Source organism: Pinus tabuliformis, chromosome 3_2 (genome assembly GCF_031772625.1).
Source record: "Pinus tabuliformis cultivar Carrire ecotype Pingquan chromosome 3_2, CPIR1, whole genome shotgun sequence".
NCBI classification, from domain to species: Eukaryota; Viridiplantae; Streptophyta; class Pinopsida; order Pinales; family Pinaceae; genus Pinus; species Pinus tabuliformis.
This window is the reverse complement of record NC_142302.1, coordinates 617,927,617-617,943,883: the sequence shown is the minus strand read 5'-3', so window position 1 is coordinate 617,943,883 and position 16,267 is coordinate 617,927,617.

The window sequence follows — 16,267 nt, the reverse complement described above, 5'->3', positions numbered from 1 at the left end:
TCCAACCCTGATTACATTGCTGTTTCAGCTATATATAGAGCTCTTATTCTAACTGATCGAGATTCCTCCTTAAACATTAAGGGAACTCGAAAACTACTTCTAATGACACCTATTAACCCTTTAACTAACTAATAAATACAACTGACTACTAATTGACAGCTCTAGAATCCTAAAACAATTAGGATTCTAATTCTACATCATGCTGAATGTAGCATTTATTACAATCAGGATTTATTCCCTGACAAGTGGTCTCTTTTAGTTTGGCTGTGGTAGGTGTTTGTAGCTGCTTGTTGGCCTTTAATGTCGTATCCTCTCCATTGCCCTGAAACATAGGAAACTACCGCTGTTTTACCCGTCTTTGGTTTGCCTCAAATGTTCGAATCCAAAGAAACATGCCATTTATATTTGATTACCCAAAATAGAACAGATTGCCACGTCCTTGATGTGCTGGCCACCTTTGTCATGTGTAAAGGCAAAAACTCTTTCAAACCGCTTTGACATATCTTGAACTGTGGTAAGTGTGTTCACTTTATGACAAAAATTTAAAGCTGGATTCGAATCCATGTTTTCTGCACCTGTCTTTACATGGTTGAATGTTGATAGCTTCAGATGATGCCTTGTATATATTCCCATTTCAAAATTTCCGCTTGTATCTCAAAACCGGTTGACTGATATCAAATTGTTTTAGCTTAAGTAGTTTCGTAGCGCGCTATGAAATTGCTGAGTTTTAGTCATAATCTTCAGCAGTTTCGTAGCGCTCTACGAAACTGCTATGTTATTCCAAAAGACACAGTTTCGACCAAAATTTTTCCATTTTGAGCCCTTTGCTATCTTGAAATGTCTCTTTTCATGTGCCTTGGAGCTTTTCAAACTGAATTATATGGACCCCATTCTTTCCATATGCCTCCACATAACACCAATCATCTGTTGTGCCAACCATTAATGAGAGATTACACATAGGATTCTGGACAGCTGCAGCAACAAATCTATCTAGTGCCTAGTCAATTAAATGGGTTGCAATAATGCCTTCAGTTATCTGATATTTCCTCAGAATACCATCTGGATCACATGTCACAAACCGACCAATCTGCCAACCAGGAACCATCCATTTCTTCGATATGCTCCCAAGAGTAATTACTGGTATAGTTGATGCAAAGAATCCCATTGGAATGAATGGATTCTTACCAAAGACAATATGAGCATATACTTCATCTGAGATTATTAACAAACCTAACCTTTTAGCTGTCTCTGCAACCTTAGCCAAATGATCATGGGTAAAAGTGGTGCCACATGGGTTGCTTGGATTGATAACAACCATTGCCACTGTGTTGCTATCTGCAATTGTATGAAGTTGATCTAGATTGATTTCCCAACCCCTTTCTGGAACTAAATCATGATGCCTTGCTTCCTTTTTCTTGCATTGCCAATATAATGGTAAGTGAAGATGACATGAGATATAAGCTTCTATTCTGGCTGAAAAATAGGGCTTGGGACAGAGCTCATAACTTCTCACAAAAATTGTATTTGGAAAACCTGAAGGAGGATTTTGTGAACCAATCCATGCTAAACAAAAACCTATCTTGGTTTTTTGAAACACCTTCCCTACCGCCCAGAATGTGTCTTTGAAAAACAGGTGTAAAACAGGAGATGAAAAACTGCACCTACAGCAGTTTCGTAGCGCAACTTTGGTCATTAATTTCTCTCAGATCGTAATGGATTTGAGGAAACGGAAGGAGGTTTTTCTAGTTCAGTCTGTTAGGAATAAAAACCTCTTTCCATTTCCCAAATAGGCTTTCAGTTGCTTTAGAGACCTCCTGGAAGTTGACTACCTTTTCATAATAAAACTTTGGAGTCATAAATATATTTCTTTTCTTTGCTTCTTTTTGAAACTTGCAACCTGTGCATACCAAGACAGCTAATGACCTAATGATGAGGATTATGATAAATATGACAGCTGGGTGAGATTTTCTATGGATCAGCACGAAATCACCTAGACCGGGTCTACGAAATCACCTAGACAGTTGCGCTGCGAAAACACCTAAAACTGACTTATGCACTACGAACTCACCTAAAGAGCTTTGTAGCACATAATAACCTTTGAACAGAGCTGACACATGGAAATTGTGTGAATTATGAGACCAGTGGTGAATGAGAATGCATAGTGGACTCCTAAGACTCAGACTCTAAGGCAAACAAAAACTCAAACTTAGACTAGCACCGAATCTTTACCATCAAGCTAGTATGAGAAATTTTGGCATTAAAATTCTTAAGTGATAACACCTTCGATATTTCGACGTGATATTTATTTGATTATATCCTGAAAACCCATCAGTAAATGAATACGCATCCTGTCTGCCAACATTTTCTAATACTTTGTCAGTGAACGGTGTTGGAAACGGATCATGCACACATGCATCATTCAACTTCCGTAGATCTATGCATATGCGTATCTCACCCTTCTATTTCTTTTCTTGGACCACCATTGGGCTTACCGAATATGATTCTTCTATGGGCTCAATAATACCAGCTTCCAACAATTTAGCTAGTTCTTGGCGTACCTTCTCCTTATATTTTGGATTCAGTCGATATGACCGCTATTTAATAGGCTTCACATCAGGTTTCAATGTGATCTTCATAACACCTAGATCTTTGATAATCCCTTTCAAAACTGAAAACTTCATTGGGAAAAAGTCTTACTATTCGCACAAAAGCTGAGCTACCTTATCAACAGTATCTTCGTCCCAATAGTTTCCTATCTTCATGAACTTCCGTTCTTCCTCAGTTCCAATGTTTACTTGTCGAGTTTTTAGAGGCTTTGATATGTTCGGGTTCGACACCTTCAGTCCTTCGACCTTGCATTGTCCTTCATTTTTTGGAATGGTAATTTTCCGTGGATCATCCTCTTCTTCAGTAGTCACATTATAGCATTCGAGTGCATGGAGCAACTGTGTACTCCAATCTGGCTAAGTCCGTTCCACCGGTTCCTTCGGCATTTTGAATATAGCCACTTTTATCTCTTGTAGTGCCTCATCAATTCTCTCAATCCCATCCTCGAAGTTGAACGTTAATAGAAATCTCTCCCTTAAAATGTCCCATTCAACAATTCCATGGCGAAGCTCCATCTTCAAATACTAGTTCATTGGGATTGTATCTAATGTATGAAAGAATATATGCACCCAATCTGGTTGTTGTTCCGTCCCCTAGACCTTAGTCCATCATGCTAAATGATCATGTAGATCATCCTTCCCACTGTATTTTTTTGTCATTCTAGTATTAGCATAGCCAAATCTTAACTTCATCATTCTTTGGTTTTCTTTCCATCCAAGAAAGTTCTCCTTATACGTACCACACCAACAGGTAGGCGTAGCGTGCAACGCCAGTTCCAGTGACTGGAATCGATTCTCTTTCAGTACATCCCTTTCAAATTCATCTAGAAATAGTTCCACATCATTCAAAACATCGTAATGCACAAGATTTCTTACCTCAGTCGAGACACATCTTAGTGCTTTGGTCATCATATTGCAATGAAATGTAGATACTTCATGCAGCTGATTCTACCAGTGTTCAAGCTCTTCATCTGAATTTTAGGTGCAAGAGTTATCACTATCCCACGCAATTCATCCATCAGCTGTAGGATTGACCCAATCCTTATCTTGTGTTGATATCTTGTATATTTGATCTAGATCATTGTCAATTTTTACATAATCGCGCACTGGTTCATTATAACACTATCCTTCACTAGGGTCTAATGGCATTATCACCCTGAGCAACTTCTTCTCGAATGACATCTTCCACTTCTTCAAGTTGATTGCCTCGTTCATATCAATATCCCAGTCAATTCCTAATAGTGTGGGGTATGGGTTACTATCATCTACTGTGTTAATAACCTCAAAGTCAGCCAGTGCACTCACACCTTCAATGTCCATTGTTACACCATATAAGCACCCCATTGGAATAAACTTCTACTGATATGCCATGCGTAACTGAATAGGATACCACTACAGTGCATGTCTCCCCATCCTTTCCCATGTCTACTTCGGCAGGACATTCGCATCAGACCCTAGATCGAAGATTACCTGGTCCATTTCATAATCCCCTATCTGCGCATTTAGCCTCATCTCCGACCCCGTTTGTGTTTTATTCTTACCAATATCTCTAACTGTGCGATGTTAACTAAGAGTATTTTCCTTATTAGCGCACTTATCTATTAAGTATTGCAATCCTTCTATCGCCTTTTGGTCGTGCAATAACTTCATACAAGTTTGCAGGAAAGTAGCTAGTATTGAAGGATCTACCTCTTGTGTCACACTAGTCTCTGGTGTCTTCTCATGACTTCTCGGGGTGGAGGCCTTAGTGAATTTCTTCTTTTCTTCCATGAAGGTCTCCTTAGCTCGATTGAGATCAAAATATACCTCCTTTTTCAGTAGCCTTGCGCACCCATCCGTTCTCCTCAGGCTGCCTACCTTTATCTGCACTAGTTGTCATACCACTTCTTAACACAATATTTATAGTCTAATCCTATTTGCGAGGCTCTGCCTTCAACATTTGAATGTTCTGTGTAGGCTGCTAGGGCAGTGCATTCTTCTATTTCATCTTTTCCATAAGGATTGGACATTCCTCTATGACATGGTCAAACTGTCGACAATAATGACATGAGGGATGTGTGGGGTTTGTACAATCTCGCGCAAAGTTCCCTGCTTCGCCACAGTTATAGCATATTACCTTCCCACGCCGTCGACCTAGTCCATCACCTCTTCCTCGTTCTTAGCCTTGGAATCCTCCACGCATTGCTCTTGCACCTTGATCCTAACGTCAGATTTCTACCTGCATTCTGTAGGTAGGGGTTATATCCATCATCAACTCATAACTCCTACATTGGTGTTCATCGTGCCCTATAGACTTACAGAAATTGCAAAATAACTGTTGAGGGGTCTGTACAAACTTCTGCAATAGATGGAAGTTATCAGTAGCATGTTGTCCTATAACCTGACAAATAACGCACCACAACACAGCTCCCACATTTGTCCCAACATTATTCTTTGGTTTCAGGGGTACCGACCCTCCCCTTATAATATAATTCTTAAAGACCGGGAAATGGTCCTTATCATGTCCATGGCTCTTACACTTCAGACACTAGATCTCAGTGCACACGTCCGGATGAGCTTCTTTTCCTTTCTTCAGGATCTGTAACTCCAAGTGCAGGCTTTCCAGTTGTGAATGAATTTGTTGCATTCCTAAGTTAATATCTTGGATAGGCGAAGCATCCAGCCTCATCGCAATCTCCAAGGCTTCCTCTTGTGTTGCTATTTTCTATTGTGATATAGGTATTCTTTAATGTGGCAAGAGAGATGCTATAAACTAGTCGCGATGCTGGGAGTCTGAGATTTGCATATTAGTCTGCTTGATCAGGCACTTCAGCCTCTGATCAAAGTCCCAAGGTGTCTCATCGAACTTCTATCATATTTCCTTAAATTCAATTGCTGACTGCACCTCTGACTTAGGCTTACTGAAATCCTTTTTCAAAGCTAACTGTGTATCTGCCAACGTTGTGTTGGGGTTATCAGTGCAATGTAACTTTATATACCAAGTTAAGCCGCAATCCTGCAAGGCTGTAACTAACTGCACTTTCTTAATATTATCGTTTGTAACCTGTTGAGCTATCCAAATAGCTCCTGTGACAAACCAAAACTGTTATGGATATTCTGTCCCTGTTCCTTTAAAGATCGACATCTTCATCATGCTCAGCATGTTGAATGGTGGAAGCCAAGGTGGAGGGAGTGAAGGCATAGCTAGGTGGAGGCATAGGTGGGGGTGGAGTGGACAACTGAAGTATCCTTAGGATACCCTGTGTAATTAACTGAACTGTACTTAGCGGTGTATTCAACACTGTCCCTTCGTCGTCTCTTGAAGGCAGTTCAATGAGTGGACTATATTCTTGGTTGGATCCTCCGTTTCTTCTAAAGAATCTCCCACTTCGCGTAGCCCCAAACATTAAGGTAACTGCATAACCCTTTTTTCAAAAAAAAACATTTTAATCTAGGTCTTCAATGATTTTAAATACTTACCTCGCAATTCTTTAAAGATCCTTCGCTTTGCTTCGCTATAGATGATATTCCTATCGATCGTGAAATAAGTCACAAAGCTTCCTAATGTGAGATCAGTCCAATGGTCCACATCCCACATGACATTTCTTTCTGATGCTTCCAGACGTCGTACTAGTTCAGGAGTCCACACTATAGGGCCTTCGAGCCTCCACGTCCCTTGACTATCGGCCAATTTAAACAACCACTCATATATTTCTTTAGGGAAGAAACATAAGGATGCATCGGTCTTGTCCGTGTACAAAAATATCTGCAACCACTGCTCCTTGGATAATTTAGGGCTCCTGTTTTCATGAGCCGTGAATGCATGCGATTTTCGATCAATCCACTTATCAAGCTCTTTCTTTGTAGGAAAAAATTTATCACACATCTCTCAGATAGATCCTGGTCGCGACAATGAAACCATTTGTTGGCTTAAGGGGGCTTGACCCAAGTTCAAAGTTGTTTGCGCCAACCAAAAAAACCCTAATTGCTGGCCCTTTCGGAAACAACCTCCATAGCACAGGTTGCAGTCTCACCCGATGCAGTATTGGGGGATTCTAGAACCAGGCTTCTGCATCCAGGGACATGTGATAAGTGGTTCTTAAGCTCTGATAGTTCAGATCTACCTTCACGCATATCGGTATCCTTCTAGGGCTCGTTACTGTAACTTGGGTAAAATGGCTTCTAGACCTTCGCGAAGGTCTACAATCAGTCTTTGTAGACCCTAAACAAGCAAATTATCCACTTTCATGCATTAATAATTAACCCTAGTTTTTCCTTCACGCAGATCTATCTAACTCATTAGAAATCATAACATAAATAACCCTTAACTTTGCGAACACATGTAATTACTTAAAACATGCATACATAAGATAGATTCAGCAGTTTCGCGCAACATTCATACATTATTTCATTCAAACATATCATTGAGTGACAAAATATAGCATAAGCAAAATATAACATTCTTCAAAAGTAGTCTTTATTTAGTTCCAGCATTCAGATTACAGACTTCTCTGCCCCGCGCACTCATCTGCAATGGTCCACACACTCGGTTGTAATGGTCCACACACTCAGCTGCACACTTACCAAGGCCTCCTTCCCACTCAGCTGTAGGAGCCTTCCCCTTCTCACCTAAGTACAGGAAGTAGAGCCTTCCTACCTCAACACTTGCCCTAAACAACAAAAACCATTCAAAGTTCACAATTCTTCATTCTAAGTTATCTCTAAGACTTGCTATGACTCAACTATTTATATCTTTTTTCCATACAATACCATGGTCTGCGGACCATAGGAGAATCTTAAAACCAACCCAAAACAAGGGGCTAAAACCCCTTTGAATCCTATCTAGCTACGTGCTCTGCATCCACATTTCGCGGAGATTTTACATTCTTTACAAAAACTTTTACAAAATTGGGTTAACTAACCCCAAAACTGACCCTAGGGACCCTAACCCAACAAAAAGGTACATTACTTGGGACATGTTGTTTCCAAGGCATAACAATGGATCCAGAAAATATCAGAGCTATCATGGAATGCAAAGCTCTTAGGAATGTGGATGAGGTCATATAATTCATGGGTTCAGTAGGTTATTACAAGAGATTCATTAGGAATGTCTCTCAGATTGCTTATCCTATTAGATCATTGTAGAGGAAAGGAAAGAAATTTGAATGGACAATAGAATGTGCAACCAATTTTGAGCAATTGAAGCAATTGCTTACAAGTGCTCCAATTCTAAAGATTGCATATCCAGATAAAGAGTTTGTGTTGTGTACAGATGCTTGCAAGAGAGGACTTAGCAAAGTCTCGATGCAGGAGGGACAGGTGGTATGTTACGAGTCAAGGAAACTGAATGAGAATGAGCATAAATATGTTGTTGGTGTTATGGCTAATGTGTTTTCCTTGATGGAAACCTACTTGATAAATATGTACTTGATGTCAACATTGATGACTATGGAACTCATGCAGACTGGTACAGATGCTACAGAGGATATCTATAGAGAAATGGTAGTTATATTACAATTGAATGAAAAAATCAAAGTTTTAGAATTATATGCGATTGCTATAAATAAGGGCCGTGTACAGACACAAGTCTTATGAGTAAAATACACTTACATATGCAGGTCCTATGAGTAAAAGTGACGTACAAAATTTGAACCATGGTAATATGGATACTAGGGATCATTATCATGGTGTTGGCCCATAATATTTGATCATGTCAAGGAATACTAAAGACATTACCAAGGGATTTACCTAAGGTATTGAGTAAGGCTAAAGTTATATAAAGAGATGGAGATCAAGGGGTTGTGTGTAAATAAATGAGTTGTTCATATGAGATTTGATCTCAAATAGGTGTGCACCAAGGAGCAAGAAGAAGACTCAGATTCGAAAGATCTGAAAACATGATGAAATATATGATTGATTGATTTTCTTATTAAGTATCTACCAATGATAGATCTATGGTTATAATGACATTATGATATGAATGTATGACAATGAACTTTGCAGAATGTGAATTATGTTTGCAACAAAAGGTTTTAGACTTGTACACGCATTTGCTTCAAGAGAATCATTATGTACACAGATCTATTTATGCTAAGTTGCATATATATTCTAGTATTTTTTTATTAATTATGTTGAGAGATGTACACTGGTGTTATGCATGTTAGTCACATAAATACACCGATATGTTTTATGGATTTCACGTATATGAAGTAGGGTTTGAGTTGTTGCTTGATGTTGATAGTTGATGACGTCTATTCTATTTGATTTTGTTTGTCAATGATGTCTTGATCATGTTGAGCTTTGTTTGTTAGTGTTGGTTGAGTTGACTTAGTCGTGAATTAGAATATTGATCAGTTTTAATGATGCATAAGTGTGACTAGAAATGGTTCTGTTAGGTTCCTATACCAATAGGTGTCATATTTCATGATTGATTCTGAAAATGCCAAATATGATCATCCTTTCCATGTTGCAAAGGTTCCATATTTTCAAAAAACAAAAATTAAAAAAATGTAAAGAGGGTATGCCCTAAAAGAAAAATCAAAGGGAAAAAAGAATGAATTGGTCAAGAAAGAAAGAAAATGAACCCCAAAAGAAAAGACCAGGAAAGTGTGCTAGTCCAAATTGCCACTACTATGTCATTTTTTGAGGAATTCCATTGTGTGTAATTAGTTGACTTTTACCAGAACTGATGGATGGCCAAACAGCTCAATTTCGGCCAAGTCCATATTTGAATTTACTTGTTTTAGAGATAGAGAATAAAGTTTGTCCAAACAGTTCAAGCTTGGCAGCCAAATAGTTAGGTAGAGAAACAAAGGGTCTCAACAGCTAAATCTGAGCCCCTGGAAGAGATAAGGGCAGACTTAGGTAGGAGGGCAGTCAAAAGAAAACAGAAGAGAAAGGGTTTGCTAGTTCAAATGCACCCAAATAAAATGAAGAAACAATGTTAGGTGTAGCAGAGTGGGTAGGCAATTTTGGTGCTATAGAAGCAGGTTTGTGATCAGTTTTGTCTTGTTGAATATGATCTATCTCATGAATATCACAAACACCATAGCAAGGTGGCTACAGTTCAGATGGAGCATGACTAATTTCCCTTCTCAATCTCCCCAAAAATCATTTACTAACATCCCCTCAAGGACATTGGGATCTGCCCAATGGTCCTACTTCACTTCATTTTATGAGGAATACGAAGTAGAACTTTGAGTTTACTTAGCTAAAACAAGCCACATTTCTTGTGTAAAAATATCCTTCCATTTCCCTTTCATTCCCCTAAAACCTAAGTTATTACCTTATAAACCTAGCGTTTTCTATCTACAAAACCATATTAGCACTTTAACTCTATTATATAGCTCCTATTTAGAGTTTTCCCCACCCCTATTACACATAAAATAACATAAAAATCCCTAAAAAACTAAATATCCCAACCCCTGGCTTAATATAGCCATATACTAAGGTTTTCGGGAATTATGGGTTCATTTGGAACCTTATAATAACCCCTCCGCGCACATGAAAAAAGGAATTTGTTTAACACTTGGTTAAATAAATAATCGTGCCCGCACAACCCAATAACCAAAGGTTTTATACCCCGCAACACATATAAAGCAATAAATAAATCGGGCGGGCCCCGCACTGTACCTCCCTGCCAACTCCTCATCCCGTCAACTGTCAGATCCGATCCCACAGATCGGATGGCTCTCATCCATATCAGAACCCCTCCAATGTCCGAAAAATAGCGCCTGATAAAAAGCGGTATTCCCGCCGTACTACAGGACGCGTGTTGCCCCCACAGTTTATCGCGTCCGTTTGGCCCAAAACCACCATGGTACATAAAGCGGTGTGATAAAACCACAAACCGCTCTGACGTCGTCGCCCACATCAGCGCCCACGTCGGCACCCACGTCAGCTGCCACCCCGTCACTGTTTTGTCCGCCGTGTCTGCCACATCATCCGACACGTCACCTTCCGTACCCCGCTACATGACAAAATTTACATCATGATGACATCATCACAAAAAAGCGCCAAAAAGCCCGTAAAGCCCAAATTTTGTTAAAAACCCGTGAAAGTGATTGTTTTTTTTCATTTCTATTCGTTGATTTGCAGAACTTGTGCATGCAAATTACAACGAATTTGCCACGAAAGCTCCAGTCCGTCACCTTGACCACCATAATCCGGCATCCTGCTCCATAAATCATCTTCCAACCAGTCAATTACTCTGGTTTTTTCTCTGTATTCCACTCGAAGAACCAATAATCCAACAAATTCAATCCATAACTCTTGAAAAATACGCCCCAACCATACTTGTTTTGTCCAGTTTTTCCGCAAAAAACTAGACTGCCACAGCCAAAAACATAGTGAGCTGAATAAAAACAGGAGTTTACCAATGTCTTCTTTCCAAGCCCCCCGTTTTTAACTTTCCTCTGCAAAATATCCAAAAGTGCCCAAATATTGAGTTAAATTTGTTAAATCACCTGCAAAAGGAGCACCATTACCACTATTTTAATCTAGCTTTCCGACTAAACTCTGGAAACTTTGTTTTTTCTATGAATTTTACCAGTGAGGCGATTTCTAATTAAAACTCAGTTTGCAATTTCCTGAGAAAAGCTCAAAGCCAGTATTTTGTTTTCTGTTGCTGCACAGACCCACATTTCAATTAAAAGCACAGACAGTTGAAGCATGGAGGCTCCAGTGGCCCTGAATGTTGCCCCATTAAATGCACCACATAAGGAATTGGAACGGATGCCCCTTGCTGACAGAGATTTCCAGATTAATGATATGATTGGAGAGAAGCCTCACCTGCAAGCCTTTTGTGAAATTAGAAATAGCTACAAAAGCAACACTAATGTCTTTGGACTCTGGGAGTCCAACATGCCTGTCTACTGCCTCCCTTCAGTAAATGTGCTCCCTGATTTCATCCATTTATGCTGTGCAAATTATGACCCCACAAAAAGGGCAGTTATGGCTCCATCCGGGACTGTCCTCTTCTACATCACTCCTCAATCCATAAATGAGATGCTGAACTTTAAGCCAACTCAGCCTCTGGCTCCCCTCACCATGGGACTCTTGCTTGACCAAGGTGCCAAACTTCCCAGTTCAGAGATTACCAGAATTGCTCAATTATTCATGAAACCAGACCACCAGCCCAGGCATCCACCTCCTTTTAATCAAGTCTGGTTCAATGAAGCTGGAACACTCATTACTGATATGATTTCCTACATCTTGGGTTTCAAAACCAGTGAGCATATTGATGAAACTGTCTTAGTGTTGATGTCCATATTTACTCCCGGACAGCCCCCTGCTGTCAAATATGATTATGCCACCTTCATAGCTAATAAAATCCATGAGCAGTTCATGAACTTGGACAGAGAAAGAGTGTTCAAATACACATCTTACATCTATCATTTTCTGCTGTACTATCAACCTGATAGTGTTCAAATTTCTCTTAGAAGATTGGACCTCAAAGGAGAAAGGAGGTCTGTAATTTTCTTGACCTCTGTATTCCATGAAGTCCATAACTCCCCTTATACATTATGTGAGTTTAATGACCTGTTCATATATCCAGCCACTTCTTTGTTGATGACAACTCCTCCTGCCAGGCTCTCTGCTGAAATGTAGAATATTTTACATCTCTCAAAGGACTACAGTATAGGTGACTGGTATTTTAATCAAAATCACACGATAATCAGGATTTATGGCTGTGAATTATCCCCCTAAAAGCTGCCAAAGTATGTCCCTATGAGACTCTTTGCCCTGGAATACTTCAGGCAATTTATTAGTTCAGATTTGACTCATTTCTATGGTGCTAGGAAAAAGGCACAGCTCAAGATAAGAAATCAATTGGGCCCTTTTATCTTCAATAAAAGGGAAGAAGCCTGGGAAGAAGCAGATAAAATTTTGAGGGATCAACTTATGCTGAAACAAAGTTTTCATTGGTCACCATATGACCCTGAACATTTCATAAGTTTTAGAAGAGTAAAAAACAAGATTACAGGATATGTTCACCATCAAATCCATGAAATTCAACAATATGCTAATCAACAAGAATGGGTAGAAGGCACATTAGTTGAAGAGATTACTGAAGAAGAGAAATTAGAAAAAGAAATGAAAGGGCTTGAAAAAACACTTGACCTAGACTCTTTTGGATAGGTCCCTTTCATATTACCTCAACACATTGGAGCGGGCACATCATCTGCTACAACTTCACAACAACCTGCCCAAGAGAGTACTCCACTTGCAGGGACATCCAAAGGAAAAGAAGTGCTACATTTAGAGCAACAAGATCTAATGGCAGGCCGACTAGATATAGCAAAGGAGCAAAGCCAAGGGCAAGGTCCTTCAACACAACCCAAGGTACCTGAAATCCCTGTGTTACAAACTCCTTTGAATGAGGAAAGAGCCAAGAAAAGAGACAGGCAAGAAGACACACCTATAAGTGGATTAGCAGAACAACAAGGGGAAAGAGGCAAAGGTTAAATCCTTACTCTGAAGAGGAACTCTCGAAAGAGACAACAGGCAACCTAAGGGGTGAGGGAAGAACTGAAGAGCAGACTCCTCCAATTTTGGAAACATCAACTAGCTCATATCAGCAAGAGCTAGAGAGGCAGCATGGTGTGGAGGTTACATCCACCAGGCCACAGAGCAAGCAAGGCTCAGATATCAAAAAAGCATTTACTGAAATAAAGGCTAGAAATGAGCCAGTAAGGATCCAACTTTATAATCAATTGTTGAGAATGGCTCCCACAAATCAACAAAGGCTAATGGCAGCCTATGATATTCAAGAAGGGAAAATGACCCTTAGTCACTTCAAGCCCACAATGTAGCAGCCACAGTTAGCTGCTGATTATATCAGGACCAATCTGGAAGTTCTCTCTAAAGACATCCACCCAATGGACCAGATTGAATTACATAAGCAAACCGGAGAAATGGTGTACACCACCTTGGTAGACAAAGCATTATTAGCTCACAAATTGCAAAATTCATTACACAACACCTCTGCCCAATTAGAGTTGGAAAAGGACTCCTCATTAGCCAAGGATAACAGGATCAAAGCCTTGGAGGAAATTATTATTGAGCTGGGACATGATCCCAAGGATCCCAAAGGTATCTAGGCATTAATAAGAAAGAAAGAAGAAGATATTGTAGCTCTCAGGAAGCAGCTCAAGCTTCCCATTAAAATGCACCCACAAACCACAGAAGTTGCATAGCAGAAAGAAGAGGAGGACGTGATGGGTTTACTGATAAGAATGAATGAGAGATTAGCAGAAATAGAGAAGGCATTGGAGGAAGCACTACAAGGAAAGCAGGGAGTGTCGACCTCCCAGCCACCAGAAACAGCTCCAATAAGCACAATAGCTCCTCCTACAACTACAGCAGCAGTCCCTCCCGGTGTCCCAACATCAACAATAGGTACCTCAGCTTCAGCAACAACCACAGTAGCAACAACAATAGCGCTAGATACCAACATGAGCATGGAAAAGATGATGGAGGAAATAAAGGCCTTAGAACTCCAAATGGTAGAGCTAAAGGAAGACAAAGAAAATTTGGCCAAGTTAGAGGTGAGCTATGATAAATCCAAAATAACTGTGGCTAAAAAAACAAGAGAAATAAAGGCCTTGGAAAATAAGGTAAAATCCTTGGAGAAAGACCTTACTCTTCATAAAACTCTGTCAGAAATCGAAACAATTTTGTGGACTAAAATTGGCCAGTCCATCACTGATCAATGTAGATCAATTCAAACAATCTATGAGCAAATTGAATTGATAGAAATAGCTCAAGTTGAGATTCAAAAGGCCAAAGCATTATTAGGGAACATGCCCGAACAGGCCAATAGACTAATTCATTTTTTGAATACTCACACCAGGGAACAACTAGCAGCTCTGGATATCAAGGACATAACAGGCACCATTTTGATAGTGAAAAAGGTGCTGACCATGAGGAATTTTGTACAAAATTTGGAAAGAAAGTGCCAAGAAATGCAGACAGAAATAAATGCCTTTACAGAGAAGTTCACAGTCTTGCAGAGCAAAGGGTCACCCAGCTTATTGACCAACAGTCAAATACTGTTGACACATGAAAAATATGCTCACAGGGTGAACAAATATGTTACCAATCAGATCACAACATCATCAAGCACTTCAGAAGACATAGTACCTACCTTTGGGCAGAGCTTATATGACAAGTTGGAAAATCTGTTCTATATCGAGTATGAAATAACACATCTTTTTGAAGTCCAACCCAATTACTACAGGTATACTGAAGCTGATGAAACATTGATAAAACTACAAAGACACCAGTTGCCAACAAACTAATGGTGGCAGGGCATGTTAGAGGTTTTACCAAGGTAGTTTTAGCTCTCTTTTTGATCATCTACATTTAATTAAATTTAATACGCCTGCCACATATTATAAAGATGAAAACAACAGAGGAAGGCAATCAAGCTAGAACTGTAGCTCATTTAAAGCAGAATCGGGCACAGATGGAAGGGTCGGGACAGCAACGCAGGAACACAAATTAAAGAGACAGCTACCAGCCGACTTATTGAGTCAAAAAGTCAAATATATCAGACCACCTAAGGCAGCCAGTACAACGGAGTTACTCCTACATTCATTGCGCTTTGTTTTCGATGTCATTTACTGCCTTTGAAGTAGTAGATGGATGAAGTTAATGCTTGATATTTTCTCTGTGAGATATTTTGTAACTCATTTTGTATAGATACCTACTCTAGAGATTTATTGTTTTGGTTGGTGAATTTCATTCTGGACCTGCGCTGTACATTTTGAGAACTATTCTAAATAAAGATTGTTGGAATGCTTTGCTGATGAACATGTTAGTTGTGGATTTAATGGTAGAAGAATATGTTACAGAATTCTTGTGTTACCTCATGGATCAATAAGTCTTTTAACTCTCGTTTTACTGTTCCTATGTTTTATATATCGTTTAAATACCATATTCTAAATTGCAGGAAAAAAGAATAGCCCAAAATTTACTTTGTTGTACTCTGTGTTCAATTCCTGTCATTCTTTCTTTTTTCTACAGGACTAGCATAGGCAGGAATTCTTAACCGCTCCTGTTTCCCTAGTTCTTACACTCATAATACAATTAAGGAATTCTTAACTGCTCCTTGGTAGTATTTACTCATTTTCCCCTCTATTAGCATAATGAAAGATTCTTAATTGCCTTTCATTCCCTGACTTCATTTCATATTATTCCAGCTTGAAGATCGTTCTATGTTTAATTATCTTGCTCTGTAGTTCCTCCTTTTGCCAAAGAAACCATACCCAGAAGTTTATTTTCATTTGACTTCATTAACCCAATGGTCTGAACTTCTTATACTTTGCAGCTCTGTTCTATTGAATGTCATCTTCCAAACACCAAACAAATACTTGTACCTCATAACTAGCCTAACATATAGCAAAACAAAGCTAAATCATAAAGAGAGAGCCCTCTCTGGTTGCAGATTGGCTAGAATCTGTAGCTAAAAGACTGGTTAGTGGTTGCCTCAGTCGTATTCTCTTTTCACTGCTTTTGGGGAACAACCTGAGTGATAACATCATTGGCGACTCCACTGGGGAACCGAATGATTGTGTTTGTTACTGCTGTCTATTTTCTAAAGCTACAGATGGAGCCTGAAGTTAGCGAGGTAGCCTTTGAAACTGTTTCTGTTGTGCATTTACAGGAGTAAATAAAAG